Source organism: Lathamus discolor, chromosome 1 (assembly GCF_037157495.1).
Source record: "Lathamus discolor isolate bLatDis1 chromosome 1, bLatDis1.hap1, whole genome shotgun sequence".
Taxonomy (NCBI): domain Eukaryota; kingdom Metazoa; phylum Chordata; class Aves; order Psittaciformes; family Psittacidae; genus Lathamus; species Lathamus discolor.
Genome location: NC_088884.1, coordinates 124,295,346 through 124,322,236, shown reverse-complemented (window position 1 = coordinate 124,322,236; position 26,891 = coordinate 124,295,346). Strand labels below are relative to the sequence as shown.

At 38.1% G+C, this 26,891-nt stretch overlaps 1 long non-coding RNA gene across 1 annotated transcript in view; it reads right to left on the bottom strand.

The window, feature by feature from the left end:
• Positions 1-771: 771 nt before the first annotated feature.
• Positions 772-26,891, bottom strand: part of LOC136007348 (uncharacterized) — a 34,994-nt gene continuing 8,874 nt past the window's right edge. The window contains exons 2-4 of the long non-coding RNA XR_010609645.1: positions 17,782-17,875; positions 1,720-1,894; positions 772-1,423 (exon numbers count right to left, since the gene is read on the bottom strand). This is a non-coding gene — a long non-coding RNA (uncharacterized LOC136007348). The remainder of the gene's footprint in view (positions 1,424-1,719; positions 1,895-17,781; positions 17,876-26,891) is intronic.

Sequence of the window (26,891 nt, the reverse complement as noted above, 5' to 3'; positions counted from 1 at the left end):
TACATTGACCACAAAGTGAAAAAACATATCCATGTCAGCTATGGTCATAATTGGACCAGATGTTACCAGATAGGTGCCTCTGGGTGCCTTTGTTCAGGAAATTTAAATTCTTATTCAATGTCTTGCCTTTTTTTTTTTAAACAAATTTTATAAGGCTTTTGTAGGAGACATTTCCCTGCAGTTGCTGAAGCTTCCTTCTTTCACACATTCTCAGCATGTTTCTGACTTCCTGCACGACTTCATGCACTGGCTGCTGGCAGCTTCGTCCTGTGAATCAATTTATGGAGACAGGATATTTCCTGAAAAACAAACTGATTGTGTGTTCCATTATCTCTGGTTTAACCTCGTGAGCCAGAATATTTGCTTTTTACTCTCAACTTGTATCTTATGTTTCTAACTCTGAATTGTGCTGGCCATGGGAACTACAACGTGATTTTCTGCCACAGAACACACAGGTTCATGCCCAATCTTCCCCGAAGGCAAAAAACCCATGTGTGCTCTTAAAAGTTTGTGCCTTTTTCCTCTACAGTTTGCAAGCAACTTGCTTTCATATTTTCATTATACAATTATTTTGAATTAACTCCCTCCAAGTACAAATCTCTGGTCACTGAAACCAAAAGGCCCCTAATTTCCACCTCCTCCAGGACTACAATTTGGAGGGAAACTATTTCCCGCCCCCCCCCCCCCCCTTGTGAAGTTCATTATACTTTTCAGGAACCATGGGTCATTCACTTTTTAGGAGGAGAAAGTCTACTTCTTCTACTCAATAATTATTTGAAATATAAATGTGATGAGATGTGATTTTGTAAATTCAGTTAATTCTTCCATGTTATGGTGGACCTTGGAATATAACATAAAATAAAATATGGATATGGAAAACTAAACCGGAGAGTTACAAATGTGTAGAAAAGTGATTATGATGACAAACTGGCTGATGTTTTGTCCACAGCTTGATCGGCTGATGTTTTATCCACAGCTCGATGCAGTGAAGTTATTAAGAAACTGGTACATTATAGAACATCTAACTCTGTAACACTTTTACTAGTCAGACTTGTACAATACTCCCACTAGGTCAAGGATGATGGAGAATCATAACAAGTGTGTCCAAAGCACAGGCAAGAGAGAAGAGTTTCTTACCTACCTCTGCAGATACCACCACTTAATAGCATACATGTCTCTGAATATTTGCTACTCAGAAGACAGACATTTCCAGTTCTCTTTCCCAAGATGATAACCCAAAAAGGTCAGAGGTTATAAAAGACAACATCCAACACTGTTAATCTTCTGTTAGCACTTGGTTCAGTCGTGAATGATACTTTAACCTGATTTCACTTTGATTCTCTTCTGTTCCACACACCAATGACAAGGCTTTTTTTCTTCTTCAGAAGTCTGATCTGATGAATTCTGGCCCACTGTGGTAGAGCTGGTTGTAATTAATCAAAATGTGCTTAATGACAGCAAAAATGAAAAGAAGGATTAGCTACTGACTAGAGAGAAACTTTCTACAATTTTAAAGGTAATAAATAGGAGTCTGAAATCCTTTTTGTACTCCTTTCTTTTGTGCAAATAATTTTTCATTGCCAGAGAGTCTAGGAGATTTTATTTTAGTCCCATCAGGTTGTCAGTATCACAAGACCAGTTTTTAATCAACATTGATTGCAGGGAAGACACCTGTCTGCTCAATCATGAGGCATGCATGAGCTTAGGATCTGTACGTACCACATGATGTGAACAGGAAGGCATTTACTTGACAGCTCCTTTTCCAAGGGTAATTCTTGATAGCTGTAGTGTTCTGTAAAGGCACTAGAGAATTTGGGACTTTGGGGGTCATATTCACACACATTCTTCAATCTGCTTTTCCTCCAGTTATTTTGTTCAAATTTGGTGATTCTTCCTGATAGAAAAAAAGGAAAATCTGGTTCTAACTTTAGTTTGCATTAGTGGTTCCAGCATACTTGGGATGGTGTCATTTGTGATCTATATTTACAAAACTTCAAGTTCAATATGTTGTATATCCGTCAGCTCAGCTTACCTCCTCTTTCTTGTGAGCTATGTGATGGTGGTTTTGTTAAGACTCTTGTGTCTGAGGTATAGAACATGTTACACATAAAATAGATACATACCTTTGTCAAAGTTAGGAGAAGTAGAGGTGAAAAGTTCCCATTTAATAACTTACAGGGAACTGTATGTTGCGCCTCAATGAAGAAGCCAATAAGGGCAGCAACATCAACCACTAGTTGGTGTAAGACCAGATTTGGCCAGATCTGATTTGTCTGTCCTCCACTCACATTTCTCAGCCTCCCCAGATACCCGAGACCTCAGCCAGCCCTAATCATCTAGCTCTAGCCTCAGCAGGAGAAGGATGAGTGTCAGCTGATGAGATCCTAAAAGCAAAAGAGAATCAATGAATGCTAATTAACTTCACCTCTCCTGACCCAAACACTCGTATAAGTTGAGAGCCAGCTCTGCTAGTGATAAGTGAAGGATCTCTGCCTGACACTTTTCTCAGTGTAAATATGATCTGTTGGACAATGTGGACACAACAAATTTGCTTCTGATGCTTAGAAAGTGGTAATAGTATTTGCTCCTTTAAAGAAGGAGCAGAACTCATTTGCAGACCTCAGTCTGTATGACTACATACCAAATATATTCTTAGTATAAGGCCACTTTAGAGGACCACAGACATCAAAATGTGAACAGGGCTGGTACACACTTGTCTAACAGAACTGGCATTCCACTTCACTTTTAGAGGTTGCAGCTGGGAAGTTGTTTTCGGGCAGTATTACATGTAGAGGCCCAGAGGGAACACTGGTACTGACATTCAGAGCATGTTAGACAATTTTCTTGATCCAGTTTGAGTTTAGGACACTCCTGTGTTGACTTGCTATGGCAATGGAGGAAAAGGATTCTGAATGGGTTCACCAAAACATACTCCTACTGTGTCGTACAAATCTCCCTAATCCTTATTATCTTATTTACCTCTTGAGATTTAAAAGGGTATCAGACCTTATATTTCACTGACATGCACAACAACTTAACAGTCTCAGAGCTATTATTCTACCTGGTTTTCATTAATCATTTACATCCCATTAGCATAGTTTACATTTTTTTTCATACCCATAACATTCAGTAAATAACTTAGAACCTTACTTTTAATGGAAACAGCAATTTCAAAGAAAGTGGTATTTCAAAGTTGTGCTACAATGAGTCATGGATTTATATGTGTAGTTTCTGAACTTTTAGCTATTTAAACCTTTAAATGACTTTAAATAGAAAAGAATCACAGCACATTGCACTACTCTCAAAATTAATTGAGGTGAATAATAGATGAGAAAAAAAATGGCTATTTCTCTTTGAAATGACATGATTATCAATAGTACTCCTTTGTTTCTGAAGTGTCAGAAGCACCAAAGAAACTACTTAAAACAGGAACTTTTATCTATTTTTATGTTGTCCTATTAATCTCTGCAAACACAGACATACTATATGATCTGAGAATTTCATCAAAGACTGATGAGGCAAATGGGATGTTTTCCATTCAGCAGAGACAAGAGTTCAAGTTTCAATTAATCTTACAATTACCTGTGTCATTTTTGAGTAATATAATACTACCTAATATTACACCTCTTCTGAAAATGCTAAGGGAGATCCTGAAATACATGTCACCCATTACTGACTGCAAGCTCCATTTACTGTCAAAACAATTAATATTTGTGTTAGTTATTTTGTTCCTCTCCCTTACAAATACTGACACTTCTCATAAACAAGGAAAAGACTTAGAGATAACAACTCATACCAGTGTAAACTGGGACAATATACCAGCTTTCCTCAAACGAGGTTGACTCCATGTTCTCCTGCTGTTAACTTATACAACCCCACAATAAAAGACCAGAAGATTATCATTGTTAATGCTTTGTGACAGAGACTGAGAAAGAAAATGTCTTCAAAAAGGACATGCTCTCCTTTGTATGACGGCCTTCCTTTTATTTTTTAATATGTTAATGTTATCGCTGAATTGGTGAAATATTTTTTTGTAGTTTACCACAGCTTAAAGGCCACTTCTAAGATTAATTCAGGAACACAGAGGAAAAGTATCCAAAGTTAAGGGAAGCCATGAGATTTTATAACTACCTCTGAGAGCTTTAAGGAAAAAAAATGCTTAGAAAATGGATAGCCAGTTTGCAGCTGCACTATAGCAGGAGCAGGTGTACTTTGGATGGCAGTGGGAAATATTTAAAGCTTCTTTCTGTTGCTGACACTGCTGCCTGCCATTAATGCCTACTTCCAATCTGCAGAACACAGGATATTTCAAGAGATGGAGTGAATATTAGAAGATATATGACTCTGTCATGGCATCTGTGGGGACAGTTCAACATGTATTTTCAGTCCTGAAGAAGAAAAAATGCCTACAGGGGCATGGATGAGATTGAATATCAATTGGGAAAAGTTACTTTATTAGCAGTTCTTCAGTATAACAGAAAAGTAAAATTAATGAGTTAAGAGGAAAAGGCACTGACAGTCCCTTAAGGGGTACAGATGCTTGCATGAATGAGTCATACCACTTAGGGGAGTAGGAGTCTGGATGTACATACGTTCTCTTTATCTCTGCACAAAGAAAGGATAAAATACAAAAGGGAGATTGTTCTGCAGAGGTAGAAAGGATTCCAGAACCCACAGGACTGCATATATTTTTTCAGAAAGGACAGTTCAGGGGAAAAATTGCTACCATCTAGTTGTTCCTTTTCTTTTATTATGCTACTTTATGGAAATGTAAGTGAGCAGCATAGCCTGCAAATTTAACCTCATAAATAGTGTGAAGATTTAGAGTTGGAGATAACCTTGTTATCTTACTCTGTCTTCCTGGGCTCATTTCAAATCTCATTAAAATGTGTCATGACTAGGGAAGAAAAAAGTCCTGTTTATACCTAGTTCATTCTCTTTTTTTTTTTTTTTTTAACCTGGAGAGGTCCAGCCAGAATACATGTTAAAAAAATTGTTTTAATCTTTTTAAACTCACTTTTATGCTTCTCCTTCATTTGCCTGCTCTCTCCTTGTTGCTCTTGTACTTCACACAGTTCTGTGTCTTTAGCCCATTAGAGGTCTGATGGGAGGGAAAGCAGGCAAACTTCATTGCTGTAGAGCTACAGCTTCCAGGCCACTCAGTGTCCTGATCTTTATGGAACCCCCCACCGAGCAACAATGACACACATTATCTCTTCTTGTGACCGAGGCTTGTCTTTTGCTTTGACTCACATACAGGCTGCTCTATAAAAAGCAGCTGTGTGACCCGTGCTTGATCCTGTTACATAATCCAGATCTGGCAGAGGTGGGGCTGCTGTGGACCAAGCTGCACCTGAACTGCACTTTTTGGAGGTGAGTCATGGATACATCTTTAGATAGAGCTGATGCAGGATGGCCAGATTGTGTTGACAACTGACTGCATTTTTTCAGTGCCTTGAGACAAAGGAGAGAAGGAAGTAAAGAATAGTGCCTTCAATTTGTATAGTGATAGGAAGGTGTTTTACGTCTCAAATCTCCTTCAGGAAATTTCAAGGGAGTGATATTACATTTTGCATTAGCTGATTTAGGTTTTACACTTGAAGTCCTACGAGTGCTAAATTGCTTGCATGTTTAATCCATGCAGTACAGTGTTCATTGCAAAGAATATAAAGAGATCTTCTCAGGTACAGACATATACTGATACTTAGTTTGCAGAACAATCTGAAACCTTTGATCATTCTAAGGATGTACTTTTCATAGGTAAAAATAGCTGTTCTTTTAATAGCAGGATACTACAAATCAAACAGAGATTTTTTATTTTATTTTTTTTTCCTCTAAAATTTCCCTGAGGCTGATTGCAGTGAACTGTCTCATGCCATTTGACTTTAGAAGTAGGACACTAAAGTCTGCAGATTGCTTGCCTGGCTGACTAGGTAATTTTGTTCTATCACTGTCCTTGTCCTTACGTGCAGTATATCCTCAAAGTGTTGGTATCTATTCTATTTTTAGTATATGAAGTTTATAGTATATGGACAAGGTCATCTAATTCCACAATCTCTTTCCACTTTGGTGATATTTTGTTCTGATTTGCAAGAATTTGACTGATTTGGGGGAGAATGTTCTGCTGCTGCCTGCAGGCATGCGATTAGACCCCATTCTCTCAAAAATTAAGTCATTTTCCCCCCACATTAGGGACAAAGACAGAAGCCAACTGGAGTAGAGAAGGGAGAGTCAAACTTCAGTGGGGAAGAGGCAGGGAAAGAACAAATGACTTCTAATTGCCCACTTGTCTCTGCTCTTTATAAGTCAAAGACCATCTTCAACAGTGTCAATCAGACACTCATTTCCTTCCCTGGTCTTAACATCACCAGTCAAAACAGCCCTACAGCACTCTGTTCACTGCCAAATGTTCCTGTCCCTTTCACTTTCAGCTGCCTCTGGAAATGTTTAATGTGGCACTGCAAAATGACTGGTAAAAAATTCAAGAGCATTATTTACTACGGTACTTTGATGTTTTATTGAACGAAACCACCTGCTCAGGAATGCTTCCCAACGTTGTGGGCTAGATCTAGAATTTACAGCTGCAATATAACTTGTCTGAGGGAGTTTCATAGCAGAAACGCCACCCAATGGATCACAAATATGTAAGAGTAGGTAAGAGGAATATCAAGAAAGCTTCTATTGCCTACTACTCCTATAAACAGTGTCAACTGACTTCTTCATAGGATTCAAAAATAATTGCTTTTTTTTTCCCTTTCCAGTCTGATAGCTATGCTCTATGTGCTCTGCAAACTTGTGATTGAGAGTATTTCCTAAATTACTTCAATGCCTCACAGGACGTGAAGTATCTACTTGTGGCTGATAGCAAAATGCACTGTAGGCAGATTTATGGGCATCCTGCAAAGGTAACAGTAGCAGAAGATGTAACAAGGTGGTATTTCATTCACTTTTTCTTTTATACTGAAAAATGTGGGAGTTTTATAATGAGAAGAATAAATTTTGGCCTCTTCATCTTCTGAATTATTTGTTGCTTTGAGGTGAAACAAGAGGCAGCTGCTGACAAAAGTCAGCTTTTAGGTTTATTCTGAGGGGGTTAGAACAGTTTAGATATGAATATGAACTTTCCTTGATCTGTGATTGTAGCTTGGGCCTTCCTCATCAAAGTGTTTTAAATGTCTCATTGACATCTGCTTGGACTTCCAAGAATAAGAATAAACTTTGAGATAGAGAGCTGAAAGGATGTTTTAATTATCATCTTACTCTATCTCCAAAAAAGACTTTTTGTCAGTAGCCTGAAAATATGACTTTTAAGGATTTATATAGATTCAAATGATTCACATACTTATATTTAATCTATATTTATGGATTTAAGGATTTATATAATTTTTTTCTAAATTGAGTTAAACTCAAGCATTCTGCATCATATGCAATGAGATAGACCATACTCTCAGATTTTTATTTTTCAGAAATGCCTTTGTGCTTCAGAAAAAGACTTACTGGTTCTGAGAAAGAAAATTCCTTTAGCCCAAGTCCTCTACCTACCTTCCTAAACATGAATACCTTAACCAAAACTATTTCCTGCTGAGTCACAATACTTTAGTAGATTAGTAGAAACAAATGCCATGCTGTGCAAGTAGGCACTATTTAGTTGATTTGTAATATAGTCACATACCTACTACTGCAGCTGCAAAGTTAACTAGATAAAATTGTTTTGAAATAGGAGATAATGAGTGTTTTCCCTCGAAACTAATATATAAAAGAAAAGTGCAAAGGTACAATGTACTGCAATTACCTGCTATTCAAACGCCTAAACAGTCAAGCAAGGACGAAACAGCTTTGTACTGGGCCTTTTCTGAAAATTGGTTATGCTGTTGGAAGTGTTAGCAGGGACTGTGTATGACAAAGCAAAAGTTAGCAACTGCCAGTTTGCTTCCTGATTTTGTTTAGAAACAGAAGCACTTAAAAATTTAGCATCCGTCTGCATACTGCAGGAAACTTTTTCCCCAGCTGTGGAACAAGGTTATGAAGAGGGTTCACCACCTGAGAAAAGCAAGTCAGAGGTTGAAGCAACATTAAAAAGTTAGGTTGGTCTCCTGACCAGAGCAGGGATAATTCTGAAGTCACAGTCCAGTGGTTCAGGGCTCCTCTTTTGCAGATCTGAAAATGTTCAAGGATGATGCTGTGCACTCAGTCACAGCATCTGTGGCACCCAGAGGTCCATCTTTCCTAAGCCCCCCTAATGTTGCACCAAGGTGACTTTATGGGATACAAATTCCAGAGCCCATGACATTTTAAGATGTATCAGTCTACCGAATTGCTGAACCCACACCTACACCCCACTTTCTTTTTTTTTTCCTGGGTGGATGTCCTGGGTTCAGCAGTGGCAGTCATTTTTTTCCTTCTTAGTAGCTAGTGCAGTGCTGTGTTTTCATTTTTTGGCCTGGAAAGAGAGCTGATAACGCCAATGGTTTTAGTTGCTGCTCAAATGTTTGGTCTGGCCAAGAACTTTCTGAGCCTCATGCTCTGTCAGGGAGGAGGGGAAGCTGGGAGGAAGCAGAGACAGGACACCTGACCCAAACTGACCAAAGAGGTATTCCATACCACAGCACGTCATGCCCAGGATGTAACGGGGAGTGACCCGGAAGGGCTGGGAGGACTGGAGGGTTGGATGAGGTATCGGTCAGTGCTCGGCTGGGGGGAGTGGGGCGAGTTATCAGTCGCTGGTGCTGAGGTGTTGTATTCTTTCCTCTTGTTATTTCCTTTAGCACTATTATTATTGGTGGTAGCAGTAGTGATTTGTGTTATACCTTAGTTACCAAACTGTTCTTTTCTCAACCTGTGGGAGTTGCATTCTTTTCGATTCTCATCTCTGTCCCTCCAGGAGCAGGGGGAGGGCAAGAAGTGGGGGGAGTGAGTGAACGAGGTTTGTGGTTGGGTTTAAACCACGACAGTGGACCAGGCAGTTCACTCTTCCGTAACTCTGAAGTTCACAATGGGAATTTAGCAGCAATATTATCTTTAGAAGTCCTTTCATTTTCTTATCCCCCACACATGTCCCCCCTTACATCCCAGCACCTTATCTCTGCAAGCCATTCCATTGGTAGTAGCAATACAACAGTCTATGTCACTGCACTGAGATTTGGATCCAGTAAAACAACCCTACAAAAATTCCTTGAGTTGGGTCAATTCACACTTCTGGTGTCATACGAGTACCAGATGACTTGTGGCAAATGAAAAATGAGATGGAGGTGGGAACCAAGTACGTCCTATTGTAGATTTAGGTTATTTACAGTATTTTAAGAAATGAAATTAATCTACACTTAGTTTTAAGGGGGTCTTTTTAAAGACTTAATTCAAAAGAATATTTGTCAGCTTTGGCTTAAAATATGTTTTAAGTACCATGTCCTATTTTTAAACCTTCTAAATTAATTTTTAATAGGTTTTGTTTATTATATTTTATTTTTGCCTTGATTTTTCCTTTGTAGCTTGGGAATATGAGCAAGATCATACATTCAAACCTACCTGTCTCCTTCTTAACGCTGAGAATTCTCGCAATGTTAATATGGTTCAGACGTGGAGCTCTCAGGGAAACATAAGTTAGATGTTTTAGCAGACCTGAACTTCTGTGCATGATTATCTGCTGCTAGTATCAATGTCAGCTTTGTTTTTACTTTCTTGGTTTTAAAAGAAACATCCTACATGATAGTGATGGCAATATTTTAGGATATGGGATATTAATCATAGAATGGTTTGGATTGGAAGGGACTTTAAAGATTATCAGGTTCTAACCACCTCTGCCATAGGCAAAGACGCCTTCAGTAGACCAGGTTGCTTAAAGACCCCAGCCTGGCCTCAAACACTTTCAGGGATGGCGCAGCCACAACTTCTCCAAGCAATCTGTTCCGGTTACCCCCACCCTCACCCTCTTCCTAATATCCAATCTAAATCTACCTTCTTTCGGTTTAAAGCCATTACCCATCTTTCTACCACTACTTGCTCCTATAAAAAGCCCCTTGCCAGCTTCCTTGCAGTCCTTCTTTAGGTACTGGAAGGGTGCAAACAAAGTATCTACAAGGCAATAGACTACGCACTAGACAGTGTATATTTTTGGATATTTTAACAGGGTCACTATACAAAGGTCATGTTCAAAAACAATTATGAACCAACAGAAAAAATACTGTTTCTGCAATCATTTAAAGATGTGTAGAGATCATTAAATCATTTAGAGAGCAGACTTTGGCCTCTTCGGGAACCCGTTTAGTAAGGTTCCATGTGAAACAGCCCTAGAGGGCAGGGGGGCCCAAAACTGTTGGTTGATATTCAAGGATCACGTACTGAAAGCTCAGGAGTGTTGCATCCCAACTAGAAGTAAGCACAGCAGGAGGGCCAGGACACCTCCTTGGATGGATAAGGAGCTACTGGGGAAAATCTGAAGGAAAAAAGAGGCTTATAAAAGGTGGAAGCAAGGACAGGCGGCCTGGGAAGAGTACAGGGATGTTGTCTGGGAAGCTAGGGACCAGGTTAAGAAAGCCAGTTAGAATTAAACTTGGCTAGGGATGTCAAAGATAACAGGCAGGGATTCTGTAGGTACGGTGAGAATAAAGGACAGACTAGGGACAACATGGGCCCTCTCTGGAAACTATCAGGAGAACTGATATCCTGACTACCCTGGATTTGGAGAAGGCTGAGGTTCTTAGTGACTTTTTTGACTCAGTCTTCACTGGCAAGTGCTCTGACCACACCACCCAAGCCTTGCAAGGCAGATGCAGGGACTGTGAGAATGAAGGCCCACTGTAGGAGAGGATCTGGTTTAAGGCCATCTTAAGAACCTGAATGCGCACAAGACCATGGGACCTGATGAAATCCATCCATGCGTCCTGAGGGAGCTGGCAAATGAAATTTCCAAACCACTGGCCATGATATTTGAAAAATCATGGCAGTCAGGTGAAGTTCCCGACGACTGGAAAAAGGGAAATATAACCCCCATTTTCAAGAAGGGGAAAATGGATGACCCAGGGAACTATGGACCAGTCAGTCTCACCTCTGTGCCTGGCAAAATCTTGGAGAAGATTCTCCTGGAAGGCATGCTAAGGCACATGAAAAACAACAAGGTGCTTGGTGACAGCCAGCATGGCTTCACTAAGGGGAAATCTTGCCTGACGAATTTGGTGGCCTTCTATGATAGGGTTACGGAATTGATGGACAGGGGCAGAGAAGTTGACCTCATCTATCTGGATATGTGCAAAGCATTTGATACTGTCCCATATAACATCCTTGTCTCTAAATTGGAGAGACATCAATTTGATAGGTGGACCACTCAGTGGATAAAGAACTGGCTGGATGGCTGCATGCAAAGAGCTGCATTCAGTGGCTCAATGTCCAGTTGGAGACCAGCAACGAGTGGTGTCCCTCAGGGACCTGTGTTGGGAACAGTCTTGTTCAACATCTTTATCAGTGACATGGACAGTGGGATTGAGTGCGCCCTCAGCAAGTTTGCCAATGACACCAAGCTGTGTGGTCCGGTTGATACGCTGGAGGGAAGGGATGCCATCCAGAGGGACCTTGACACGTTTGTGAGGTGGGCTGATGCCAACCTTATGAAGTTCAACCATGACAAGTGCTCCTGGGTTGGAGCAATCCCAGGCACAGCTACAGGTTGGGCAGAGAAGAGATTCAGAGCGGCCCTGCAGAGAAGGACTTAGGGGTGCTGGTTGATGAGAAAATGAACATGAGCCGGCTTCAGTGTGCACTCGCAGCCCAGAAAGCCAACCGTATCCTGGGCTGCATCAAAAGGAGTGTGACCAACAGGTCGAAGGAGGTGATCCTGCCCCTCTACTCTGTTCTTGTGAGACCTCACCTGGAGTATTGTGTGCAGTTCTGGTGTCCTCAACATAAAAAGGACATGCAACTGCTGGAACAAGTCCAGAGGAGGGCCACGAGGATGATCAGGGGACTGGAGCACCTCCCGTATGAAAACAGGCTGAGAAAGTTGGGGCTGTTCAGGCTGGAGAGGAGAAGGCTGTGTGGAGACCTCATAGCAGCCTTCCAGTACCTGAAGGGGGCCTATAGGGATGCTGGGGAGGGACTCTTCATCAGGGACTGTAGTGACAGGACAAGGGGTAACAGCTTCAGACTTAAACAGGAGAAGTTTAGAGTGGATATAAGGGGGAAGTTCTTTCCTGTTAGGGTGCTGAGGTATTTGAATGGGTTACCCAGGGAAGTTGTGAATGCTCCATCCCTGGAGGTGTTCAAGTCCAGCTTGAACAGAGCCTTGGGTGACATGGTTTAGTGTGAGGTGTCCCTGCCCATGGCGGCGGGGTTGGAACTGGATGATCTTAAGGTCCTTTCCAACTGTAACTATTCTATGATTCTATGTATTAAATTAGCTGCTTAGTAAAAATAGAATGTTAGACATGACCTTTTTGAGGCAAATGTGAAACTGAGAACATCCCTTTATAATATGCTAAACATAATCCAGAAGCAATTTAAAACTAAATGAAGATATTTGCTTTAATATAGAAAACACTGAAAAAAGAATTTTATTATATATATACAGAAGAAGCACTTTAATCAAAATATATCCATATAGATGTGAACTTGATCTAACATTACTTACAGGCATAGCTGTGCTGAGGTCTTTAATCAAAACAGCTAGGTACAATTATTTCTCTCTGGAAAACAAAACTTGGTCTGCAGTGCCTAACACAATTTTTGGGTTTGGTGTTCTTAGTTTTAAATGGACATGCTGACATATTTCCCTATATTTTTATGCATTTTAGGGAAATTATTTACCTTAGAATACAAAAAACTGAATAAGTTTTAAAAAAAATCATTTGTGAATAAAAATACAAATATTCATCTTATAATTTTGTAAGCCAGACCTATGTCTGTTTTAGCTAAATATATATTTATTTTATGAAAATATGGTAAAAAAGTTCACCTTTTCTCAATTATGACACATGAGTGTATTTGCAAATTGTGCCCACAGGGCTATTATTATTTTTTCTTATTTAAGGCATTAATGATAATTGTTTATTTATAAATATTACCACCTAGAATTTGCTTTAAAAAGAATAATATTCTATGAGATCTGCTACAATCGGAAATAACATCAAACATGACGTCATTTATGTACTCATTTTACACATTAAGGATACTATAATATTTGTGAAATATCCATTTATCATCTACCCACTTACATAAAGCTGCTTTTAGTATTTGATTGTTGGTCATAAACTATTAGAATATGAAGAAAAGGTCTGCATATGAATAATTAAAAATTCATGGGACCAGTGAGAGGTTGACTTTTTAATCTATTAATCAGGGAATGAACTTGAGGGTCATAGGTCCTGCTTTCAGTTCCTGAGTTAATATTGTAAATATGTATAAACTTCAATTATTTTATGAAGGAGGAACTTGAATCCAGGTATTTCTTTTCAGATTGATTAGAGCTTTTTACTCATGGTGGTTATTTAATTATTACTTGAAAAACACCATCACAGGAGATGAAGAAAGAATTTCTGATTGTTTTCTAACCCAATGACTAAGCTTTTCTGTAGGATATGAAATTTGGAAGTATCTGAAATGCTTAGAGAAAGAACATAGTTATCTCATTTCTCAACTACTTTTTTTGCCAGAGACTCGCTCTTTCAAGTGTATTGGCAGAACTCTAACATTGTCCTGTATCAAATTTTAGCCTCACTGAAAGTAATGTCTTAGCTTTCATGTTGCCTCATTATGACTTTTGCAAGGAAAGTAAAATGAGGCCTTTTTGTTCCAACTCCAAATAGTTTTATCAATGCTGTTTGTACTTGGAAGATGGCAGCTGAATCAAAAGAGGATGGTTGCAAAATTTGAGATGAGGCAAGCTTTGTATTAATGAAAGGATATCTTCAGTGAGCAGCATTTATGGTTTGTTACAGAAATACTTGTTTTCAGTTCAGCAAAGAACACATGGTGTTCATGCCAAAGACAACTCCTGACTACTCCTACCAGGTGCAGGGACAGATGGACCGTGGGAAGGCAGAATGACATGACTCCTATTATATTTTTTTTTCATGTTGAATTGTCAGTCAGCTGTCCCATGCAGCAAAAGATTTGAAGCCATGTTATGCCATAGAAAAGACCAATACTGTCAAAACTGAGTTATAAACAATACTTGATATACAGAACAAGAAACAAACATTTAGATAGCTGTACCAGGGCTGGAGGCAACTCCATAAATGGGAATACTCAGCTCCCCATCATCTTTCCATTTCTCAGGATTATATTAATATACCAGTCTGAACTATGCTATATGAGCATCTAAAATTATATTTCATTTTTACATACAGAAAAGGTATTTTATGGGCATGGGAGAGTCTCATGACGGAAGTTGCACATAATTTCTTATACCCCATTCAGGTAGAAAAACATCTTCCTCAACCCATGAAATAGGTGACTCCCAAATTTTTCTACCAAGTTACTTTTCAGAGGATGCTGCTCTGTCTGATTATTTTTCCACAGAAACTCATTGTTCTCATGCTTTTACTGTTTAAAACTTACTTACACCAGAAAATGAAATTCATGAGGTGGAGAATAGAAACTGTGTTCTATGAATGTGAGAAATGCATCTCACCACATTGTAACACCCCTGCATGAGTAATTTATTTCCGTTGACTACACTGCCATCACAGCTGTACTGCTGCCATGAGCTTCGTGTTGCCGCAGCTAGACTGTTATCTACGCCCAGGCAACCACTTCAAAGCTACTACAGATATGGCTACGTGATAGCCATGGAGGGTACCATGTAGCTATAGACTTAACCATGCGCCGAATTCTGTGCTGGGGTCTCAGCAACTGGAACCACAATCATGGCCGAGCTGCAGCCTTACAGGTAACAGCATTGTCAGGAGGATCCTAATAACTGTCTTTACTCATGAAATCAGTGTGAAGACTGGGTAGGAAACAGCACGATGGTGTGGCTGCAGTTTGTCCCAATTCAGAATGTGTTCTGAATTGCCAGATCTACATATATATTTATAAATAATTATAAAACTATTATGAACAATCTTAATAATTTTTAGTGTCCATCTAGATCTTCATCTCAGTAATACTATACATGGTTTTCCTCTTTATTAATTATTTGGCTTTGTGATGCAAAAGGATTGTACATTTAAATGCCATTGCAAATAGTCATCAGTGTAAAAGAAAGCATTCTGATAATCTTAGCAAATATGAGTTTCTTCCTTTAAAGCCCATTCAGAAAACGTTGTCATTCTCTAATGTAGGTAACATCAAAATAGAACTGACAGGGCTGAACACAGCATAAGGGACTAATAAGTGAGGTAGTGTAATCACTACCTGATGAAGATGTAATCTAATCGTATGATGACTTATAAAATCTTTTTGTTTGGAGTGTGAAACAATGTAAATATGACCAAGTGGAATGGTATTCTGGACAATTCTTCATATATATGTATATATATATATATATATATATATGGGTTAACATTTGTTGTAAATTTTATCCACTTACATCTGTTTATATTTTGTTGATATACCACATTTTTGTCAAAGAAATAAACTTTCTTTTGCCTTTGTTATTTTTTTCTGTAAGAAACCTACACATAATGCTTTAAACACTGTTAATGCTATAGTCAGATCAGACATTTCCCTTTCACATTCCTGACAAGTAGAAATTTAGTTACAAATCTTACCAACGCTTTCTAAAGAAGCATTCATACCCTGTGTTATGTATACACAATTTGTATATTATATAGTTAGAATCATAGAATAGTTAGGGTTGGAAAGGACCTCAAGATCATCTAGTTCCAACCCCCCTGCCATGGACAGGGACACCTCACACTAAACCATCTCACCCAAGGCTCTGTTCAACCTGGACTTGAACACCTCCAGGGATGGAGCACTCACAACCTCCCTGGGCAACCGTTTCCAGTGCCTCACCACCCTAACAGGAAAGAATTTCCTCCTTATATCCAATCTAAATTTCCCCTGTTTAAGTCTGAAGCTGTTACCCCTTGTCCTGTCACTACAGTCCCTGATGAAGAGTCCCTCCCCAGCACCCTTATAGCAGCCATTCAGATACTGAAAGCCGGCTCATGTTCATTTTCTCATCAGCCAGCACCCCCAAGTCCTTCTCCACAGGGCTGCTCTGGATCTCTTTTTTACCCAGCCTGTAGCTGTGCCTGGGATTGCTCCAACCCAGGTGTAGGACCTTGCATTTGGCATGGTTAAACTTCATAAGGTTGGCATCAGCCCACCTCACAAGCTTGTCAAGGTCCCTCTGGATGACATTACTTCCCTTCAGTGTATCAACCGAACCACACAGCCTGGTGTCATTGGCAAACTTGCTGAGGGTGCGCTCAATCCCACTGTCCATGTTAGCGATGAAGATGTTAAACAAGACCAGTCCCAACACCGATCCCTGAGGGACACCACTCATTACTGGTCTCCAGCCGGACATTGAGCCATTGATCACAACTCTTTGTGTGCAGCCATCCAGCCAGTTCTTTATCCACCGACTGGTCCATCCATCAAATTGATATCTCTCCAGTTAGTTGTGTATATCACCTATGAACTCCTTTAAAGCGTGAAAATGTGATTGTTTTATTATAATCACATTATTTTCTGCTATGTCTTGAACAACGTTGTGAATGATTTTGGTGAAGGTGGTTTGGAAAAGATCATAGTTCCTTTCTGCACAAGGACAGGCTTTGGCTGTCAGGGTAGAGATTCATGGCAATTATTTCATAATTCCTGAAGTATGAAAGTATGTTATCCTGAAGACTCCCTCAGCTGTGAACTAAGTGCTGTGAGAGAGAGAGTCAGAATTCAAAGCATGATGGTAAAAGAAATAGTGCTTTGTCTGAGAAAACCTAAAGCACTCAAGACCATATACAACGCTGACTGCACTGAGATCATGCCCATTTTAAAAGTGATGTGATTTTATTTGTATCTTCCCCCACTCCTTTCTGCCTCTCTGCTAAAAGAAAAGTCTTGAAAGGATCTATATTTTGACAAAGCTTTACACAACCTGGATATATTGCTGTCTTTAATTTACTGGCAACCCATCTGTCAATCATTCTCTAATACCCACTAAGCTGCTTTTGGGTTTTAGCTTATTGCATTTGAGTTTATTCTACATGTAAATGCAGACCTAGGTTCCCTGCCTATAATACGGTCAAACTCAGCAACCTTTTCTTTAAAATTATTCTTCCAACTACTCTGCTTGTTAACAAATTATTGTGGTATTACAAGCGAGAGACAGAAACATTGACTAATCATTACTTCTTGAGACTGCAGTCCATGGGGTGGAAACAGTTGTAAATTCATTGGCTTACTCACCCATAACTCAGTTCCAACTTGTCTGTAACTATTATGCTAGTAAAGACTAGATAACTATTAAGCCATAGTGCCAGGTTCTGGCTTAAATTTTTGCAGTCTGTGTTCTTGCAGTGTCACAGGACTCCAAGAGCTACATGAACTGAAACTGCCACTTATGCTGAAATATTTCTGGTTATTTAGATGTGTTGTTTAAATGTGGAGGAGGGCAAGTGTGTTTCTGGAGATGGAAGTCTCTATCTGTACATAACTGAATTGTAGAAAGGATTCTTTAATTCAGAAGATCACAAAATGAAGGCAGGAAACAGTTTTCTTACCAATCACCCACAGCATCTGCAGAAGTTAAAGTCTCTGGTACTATTTCTCAGAGTGTGAAACTTAAAAAAAAAAAAAACCAAACAAAAAAAAATCACTTATAAAAACCCTATTATTTTTTACCTTCAAGATATGAGCTGTTCCATGCATATTCCCTGCAGTGTTTTGCATCTACAACCTGGGAGGGTGCTTACAAGGCAGGTGTGATTCACAGACCCTGCAGAACAAGGATGCAGCATTAAACATCTTAGAATGAGATTCTGTATACATAACTATACAGAACTCATACATGATTATACTCAAACTCATACATCAGTATGAACACACATAAGCTACATGATACACGTTCAAGAAATGATTGTGCGTTAAATGTGACATCTTTTTGCAATGTAAAGATCCCAAAAGAGGCAATGTGAAGATCCTTATAGAAGCACCCATGTAAATATTCACTAAGGCAGCATTTACTGAACAGCGACTGTGACTGTAATCAGTGGTCAAGATGTCTGCTTTAGCAATAGAGTTGATACCTACTTTAAAATGCTGGCAACATTTCACGTCTTACAAGTAGGATATAAACACAAAAGTTAGTATGAACATGCTCGCATGTTTGGACAACATTCCAAATCACAGGGTAGAAAAGACAGACAGGACAAAAGGCAGTAGTAATTTTAAAAAGTCTGAAAATCACTTTGATAGTCTTTGCCCTGTCTATACAAACATGCTTTTTGGAACTACTCTTCCAAAAACCTACTTCACTTAGTATAATGTCAACGGCATCTAGGAAAACAGATACTTACTTTCATTTGCCAGTGAACAAAACTTCTGTCCATTAACAAAATTTTTTAAACCAGTAGGATGATTATGGTGACAAAAATATCAGGGAATCTCTGTGCTTTACCTTTACAATCATGAAGACTGCCTTGCTCTCTCCTGCTAATTCTTTAAAGAAATTCTGAGATTACAAAATTCAGGGATTAATAGAAAATACATACATGGCTGGCAGTTTCTCTTAAACCATAAATCACATCACAGTGGTAAAGGCCTAAAGATATTGAGATGACATCAGCCATATAAAGCTGAAAAAAACTTTGTTCTGAAGAACCCATTATGTAGCAGGGTAACCCTGGAGGGGCCAGAACTCTTTAGACAGCATTCAGTTCAGCTCAGTGGTTCCCTGAAAGCTTACAGCTGTAATTTTCCATGTATCCAGAAATGACCCAATATGCTGCCTCAGCTCCATGCTCATTTTCCAGTGAAGGCTGACAAGGACCCAGACATCATGTTCTCCGAGTTAGCTTAATCTTGTGTTAATTCTCAAGCCACAGGCATGTAGCATAATTGTGATTACTCTAGTTTTTTAATTTCTGCTGGAGAAAGCAAATGTAGACCCACCTGTTCTTTGTGTACCAGTTAGGATATTGGCTTCAGAGACAGAAAATTTGGGTTCAGTTAGTTCAAAGGGGTTGGTTGGGTTGGCTGTGCAGTGCTCAGCAAAGTTTTCAGGGTGTGAGATACAGACTAGGCTAATGAAGTTTGGCAGGCTGGAAGGCTTTGGAAGCTTGTATATTATTTCTTCTCCTTCTCTGTGTCTCCTCCCACTCTTCAGTGCCACATATGGCTCTCTTTTTTTCTCCCCATAGAGTTTTTATCCTAGCTGTACTTATTAGATATTATCCTCAACAAAACAATAAAAATAAAAGAAAATGAAAAGAAAATTACTCAGATGGTGTTTTCATGAAATTTTCACAGCACAACATGTAGATTGAGATAAATATGGTCTTGCTACTTGTGCTACTGATGTAATCTGAAATTCATAGAATTATAGAATAGTTTGACATTAAGTGACATTTAAATGTCATCTAGTCCAATAAGCAGGGACATTTTCAACTAGATCTGTTTGGTTAGAAACCCATCTAACCTGACCCTCACTGTTTCCAAGGACGGAACATCTCTGGAACCTCTCTGGGCAATCTGGTTCATCATTGCTCTCAGCTGCTGCTGTTCATTTGTGTGCTGTGTGTGTTGTACTGATACAACCGGTCAGGAGATCGCACTAGAACATATAATTCAAATGATCCCCGCTTAAAAAAGAAAAAAATAGTCCAAAAGGGTTGTTTCCAGGGATGAAGCATCCACAGTCTCTCTGGGCAACCTGTTCCAGTGTTTCATCACCCTCATGGTAAAAACTTCTTCCTTATATCTAGTCTGAACCTATCCTCTTTTAGTTTGAAACCATTATCCCTTGTCCTATTGCTACAGGCCCTGAAAAAACTCTGTCCTTATCTTTCTAATAAGCCCGCTTTAAGTATTGGAAGGCTACAATAAGATCTCCCTGGAGCTTTCTCTTCTCCAGGCTGAACAACCCTGAATCTTTTAGTGTTTCCTCATAGGAAAGGTGCTCCAGCCCTCTCATCATTTTTGTGGCTTGAAACCGGAATACACAGGGTGCAAATGACGACGCCAACACTGTGACAGAGATGAATGACTAAAGATATTACCAGCTAATTGGTTTTTATGCTTTGATAAAACTACAGCCATTCTGCTAAATCATCTACACAACAGTCCTGAATAATGTAAATACAAAGAATACATGCAGTGGTAACAGCCTTTGCTATCGGTCTCATGTGGAGTCTGCAAACTGAGGCTCCCTCATGGAAGAGCATGCACATATTTCTCTTAGTAGTACGCTTTGTAATTGAAGAGCAACTCAAAAATCTTACAAAGGACCTCCTGTGCTTTGAACATATATTAGACAGCCTGTGGGGTACTGCATCATCAGTCAAAAAAACGCGAGATTGCTTCCGCATCTACTACTGCTTTTTGTACTTTCAGTCTTAAATATATATGTGGACAATGCAAGTATGTACACTCTGGTTTATTACAGAAGAAAAAGAACCAGTTCATCATTTCTGCAGATATTAGAAACTGTTAAACAATTTGCATATAATAGATGTAGTTACATCCATCACTTTATTTTTTTTTCTTTGCTAGAATGATATTTAATAAAAGTAAATCTATTACAGGAAAACCTGCCTGAGAGCCTGCTTACTACTGGAGTTAGCAGTGATGATAGAAAGCATAATTTTTTTACAAATATACATGACAAATACTTTCTTTCAAAAGATCATTAAGTTTTATCAATGTTATTTTTCAAACGCAGTAATTTCTAAAACAAATAACCTGGACAAATAGAACATCAAACTTTTATTTCTTTTGCACCTGTCAGGGACAAAGAGCACATATACAGGGAAGGGCTACTTTTGAATGTGACCCATGCAATGTAGTTAGAAGTGGGATGTTAGCTCATGGTCCTCATCATTTACTCTCTGTACTGAGGCATTAAAGGACAGTTGCGGTCAGACTGCTGTCCATGGCATTATTTGCCAACACCCACTGCGTTGCTCATGCACACTTTTATTGCTTATGCTGCATAGCAGAAATTATCAAAGCACTAATGCTAGAAAGACCAGGACTTTGGTCTGTGAACACACCAGTTTAGCAAGAAAAAAAAAAACCTCAAATTTGTCATGAAACATTAAGTACGCATATTAAGTACAAACCTGTCTGTCCCATTTTTTATTGTAAAAACATGTAAGGAGTGATGGCATCTATTTTAAATATATATTTTTAATTTCATAAAGTCAATTGTACAGTTAAGTTCTGTAAAAACAAAGCTATTCTACTATAATTCGTTAACGTAAAGATTGTCTCAGAAATAAAAGTTGTCCAATTTGATAGTGGATAATACAACTTGTGTTTATAAAAATCTCAATGTACTTATATGCTAATATACTATAATTACTTCAAAGACGATAAGTTGTTCCGGATAAAAACTAATTGGAGGCAAATTAAAATTGATTATTTAGAGCATGTGATATTTCAGTTAATAATTTCTCCTAATACAGAGATGAACTTTGGAAACCTGCTCCAAATATGCAATATTAAAGTACATTATCATACATTAAGAAAAAGAGTCTCTTAAACTATATTTTATTTGGTGCTATAAAACATATTTCAAATGGTCCCTGTTTAAAACAAAATTTATTCAAGGATTTTAATTTAGATCAGCTGAGTGCTCTGGTTTGCAGTGCCCCAAAATAATAAAGTTTTGTGAGAATAACATAAGGAGGTGGGGATAGGCTGAGTATGGATGGGTATAAGGAGGAGAGGATGGGCTGAGTATGGGTGGGTATGAGGAGGATGGGAGAGAGGAAAGGGCAGTATTTCTTGGGACATCTCTTTCCCAGACAAAATGTATCCTACACCTGCATGTTCAGATTCCTCTCTGAACATGCTGACAGGCAAGTTGACACTGATGGAGCTCTCCTTCTCTCTTTGTCACTACTTCATAAGTTTTGAATGATTTTTTTTTCCCCATACACTGAGAAACCCTGACCTTAAATTTCACAAAAATGCCTGAGAACCCTCAGAACGGAAAGTGATTGGCCAGACTATAGTGCTTGCCTTCAATTACATCAGCCACTTAAATGTGACATATCAGTCCTTAGCCTATCATTTCATGGTAACTCCAGTCCTACCTCTCTCTGAGAAATCATATTTTTAAAAAATATAATTTAAAATGGTATTGTACATGGATACTTATGCATGTAGGTATGTTCCATTTTGGACCTCTTTAAAAACGGAATGATTTGGCCATTCTCTCAGGATGCCAAACAGTGTCAAGGCTGAAGAGTAAGAATGTATCTTGAATGCCAACAGAAGGCATGACTGAGAAGGTGCTGCAGTATGGCAGCAGTAGCAGAATAACCCTGTTGGCTACTCAGTGCTGAAGACTGTAAGTTGCCCAGTTAACTTGTTCACCCTCTCTGCCTGTATTTTTCCATCACATTATCTGTGCTTCAGCTGTTGCTGTATTTGTTGTTCTTTTTTGAGTCTTCTTGCCTGAAATGAATGAAAAGTCACCAGTGGTAGAGAATTTACTTCAGTATTCTCTAGTGGCTTATTAAGAGGTATAAATGGGACAGACTGTGGAGAACTTGGTCTTGATTCTTTTGTGCCGTTTCTGCCATCTCTGCCAGAATCCTGTAATTCTCACTTTAGTTCCCATGAATGAAATTTATAACTTTCAGGTTTAGTTCTTGCTATTGTTCTGCACAGGGTAATAGTAACAAATTATTTAGTCATTTCATAAAAGCAGTGTAAGAGCAGTGTATTTGAGTAATATGTTCAGCAGTCATAACAGAAGCTATGACTGGTAACCGTAAATCAAAGTGGATGATCACAACTGCAGATATCAGTAAGGAAAATGGCTGTCAAATCTGTTCTCTGAAAATAGATCTAGCCATAGTCATGAATGATGCCAAAAAAAAAAAAAAAAAAAAAGAACATTGGGTTTTCTTGTGTACCCCGAATATTAAAATGGAATGTTCTTTAGGTGATCCCTGCCACTGTTAGCACCTTTTGAAAAACAATGTCCTTCATAAATATAATGTACTTGCATAATTGAAGAGTTTGCCAGGAGTAGGAAGTCTTCTGTGCAGTGTGGAGCAGGTGATCGCTCACTCTTCCTCTGTTTCTTATAGATGTGATTTTTGTGTTAATTTCTTACATTTTTGAAGTGCCATTTTATTTTTTAAGTATCATTTCATTCTCTAAACCAACAGAGAGTACATTCTCCAAACCTGCGCATTAAAGAACACAGAATTTCTCTTAAATGAAAAAAATATCAAAACACTTTTTCAACACACACGTTGAAAAAGTTTTCAAAAGAATTAAGCTACCTACCTAATATATATACACAAATCTCAAAAGACTGGAAACTGGATGATCCTATTCCTTACCTCAGTGATTATTGAATTATGTCATGTATTTATCATGATACATTTGCTGGCAAAAGTCTGGGGGAATGGTATCATTAGTTCTGAATTTCCTATTTCTTGACATTTAAATTATACCATTTGGACATTATTCAAAACCTTTTGACACAGCTGCAGCAGGTCTCATCCACTGAAATGAGATGGTTGATAATTGAATGACAGAAATAAAAGGGATCTAAAAAGTTTGATTACAGTGATGTGTAGCTGCTTCAGTCGTCACAATGTCGCAGGAAGGTTATGAGACATTTCCATTTTTAACAATCTTAATGGGTTCAGGTCCTGAAGTCCTTATCAAATTACAGTACAATTGATTTGTCAGTCTTAGACATAGCCTGTATTTCTGAGATAGAAGAATAGACGGTGATGAGACCTGTCTTGGGATTTAAGTTGGATGCTGCTAGTAGTATCAATACTAATAACATGAGTGGTGTAACGCATAAGTAGTTTTTATGTGTAACACTGTTACTGCCTGAAAGTTTCTGAAGCAGTGAAAAAATTTAACTGCCATCTCCCCATACCTATGAACTGTGAATAGGTGCCCAATTAAAATTCATATTCAAGAATAATACTAATTGAAAAGATCCATAAGGAAAGGATAGAGATTGGACTAAATTTAAGGAAATTTTAGAAATAATTAATTTTAGAATTTTACAAAGTTTTCCAAAACCTTACCATTTTTAAAGTTTTATAAGCATGCATGGGATATTTTGACCTGTTTTTTATGTTTGTATTCTCTATCAGGTAACCTCAAGTTTACTCCTTTATAGAAAGCTCCCTGCTGAAAAGTAATAGCAAAGGTGAAAGTGAGAACTTATTACTTTTCATACTGTGTGTTTCAATTAGCATTCTTATTGTGATAGTCTTATACTGATTTAACAAAAAAAGGTGAGTCTTCTAAATATATTCTTAAGATTTGTAGAAATAAATACCAGTATGTTAAATAAGTGTAAATTGTGTTTAATTACAGTTAAATACGTGTACACAGGATTTCAAACCGGGTTATCCAAATCAATGCTAAAATATGTAAATTATAACAGCTCAATACCTAAGTGAAAGCAAAATTTCCTACAATTTAAATAGTGCTTGCTTTTGTGTATCTCTACTGTCTTTAAGCTTTCAAAGTTTAGAATTTCCCAACTTAACATCACATGTTTTGCATGTAATAAATTTCATTAACAGAAAATATAGAAGGCAATAATATATAGAATCATAGAATGGTTTGGGTTGGAAAGGACCTTAAGATCATCTAGTTCCAACCCCCCTGCCATGGGCAGGGATTCCTCTCACTAAACCCTGTCACCCAAGGCTCTGTCCAGCCTGGCCTCAAACACTGCCAGGGATGGAGCATTCACCATTTCTTTGGGCAACCTGTTCTAATGCCTCACCACCCTCACAGTAAAGAACTTCTTCCTTATATCTAACCTGAACTTCCCCTCCAAATTGGATCACACAAGAGCAGAGTAGAGGCTCAGGATCACCTCCTTTGACCTGCTGATCATGCTGTTTTTGATGCAGCCCAACACATGGTTGGCTTTCTGGGCTGTGAGAGCACACTGAAGCCAGCTCATGTTCAGTTTCTCATTGATCAACACCATCCCAAGTCCTTCTCTGCAGGACTGCTCTCAATCGCTGCAGAAGGGAAGTAAGCGATTCCATTTTTTGAAGTTTCACTTCACATTTCTTACTATGTGTAAAACAGGTTAAATAAAAAAAAAAAAAATTATTATTCTGAGAGTACTTCACGATAGACAAATTACTTCCAAATACATGAATAATTCCAACCAGGATTATAACCTATAATCTTTAACAACTTGCAAATCCATTAAAATGTCCACTATCAAAATATGCTTTCATAATAGCACTTGCACATGATAACAGCCCAGTGAAGCAGCCCATTGCAAACATGTTGTATGGTAAAAAGAACTTCCTTTTTAGTATGAAGCCGAGTTCTGAGAAATGACTTGGAATTCCTATTTTTTGTAGTACTGACTGTTGGAAGTTTTTTCAGGTGTATTTTCATTTTTAGCATTGCCGATTTTTGTCTTTGTTGTGTATTTTCAAGGAGCTGCGTATTATATTTTAGTATTTTTATATTCTTTCCTTTTCTTTATGGAGACTAGCAGAGCTAAACTATTGTGTGCCTCAAAAATAAAATAACTTAGATGATAAAAGGCAAAGTGGTTTCTTACTACAACTATGCTTTTAATATTTAGTTAAAGTACTATCAGACCATTAGTGAAGTTAGAGCGCATCTTCACTAGTCCATGAAAGTAAATCTTTTTACCTCAGAGGCCCACTTACTAAAGGTACATCTGGAGAAAAAAAAACAACCAAAACCCAAAAAACCTCACACTTTTTCTGCTCTAGGAAAAGATTGTCATCTTAAGAGTAGAGAACTGAACTACAAATTACCATGTTTTAGATTTCTTTTTTCCTCCTTTGAAACTTATCCACTTACCCAGAAAATTCCTTTTAAGACAAAAAATAGTATAGCTAAGATAATCTTTATATGCAGCTACTTTAGATTTTTGAAGACCAAATTACATGTCTGCCCATAGCTTTTATTTAGAATTATTTGAATCCACTTGTGTGAACAAACAAGTAAGACAACAAAAGTGAGAAGCAGGTGCTAGTGTCACCAGTAGAACTTGGACTTAACAATAGTTGTCACATTTAATCATGGGCATAGATATGACCATGGTGATTCACAAATACGTTTTTGGCATTTGACGTCCTATAATCAGGAGAAGGGATTCACAGGAGCCAATGTACTGAAGGTCCTCTCAAGGAAAAGTTAATGAAGAAGGATTCTGTTTTACCTTTCTATGTCTGGAGGACTTAGGTACCTAATGCTGCATAGGAAAGAGATGCTTATTTTAATTTGGGTCTTACAATACTTCTACTAAAATTAGAATTATAAAAGTACACTGACAACTTCATTTTTAACACTGTACCATTTCTATGCTACTTTATAACTTTTTCTATTAGTATAACATTTCTTATATTATTTCTTAGAACAGAATTTCACCTTCAGAAATTAACTGATTGTCTGTCAACTACAAACTTCCGAAAGAAAAGAAACTGAAAATGCAAAACAGTGGCTTTAAATTTTCCTTGTAGGTATCATGTAAATTGTGCATCCTGTTATTGCATACTGTGGTTTTACAATAAATATCTGAGAATTATTTTCTTTGTGAACCCAAATCTCATTTTTGTTTTCATGAATCTTTATAGGTATTTTAAAGGCACCAAGACAGCAATTCTGTACAAGAGGAATACATGAGTGAGGTCAAATCCAGATTTTTAGCTTTCACATGTTTTTGAGTCTAGATTTTAGAACATTAACTGGCTTCAATTTAAAAATTATTTTTTATCCATTTCTCTATATATTATATA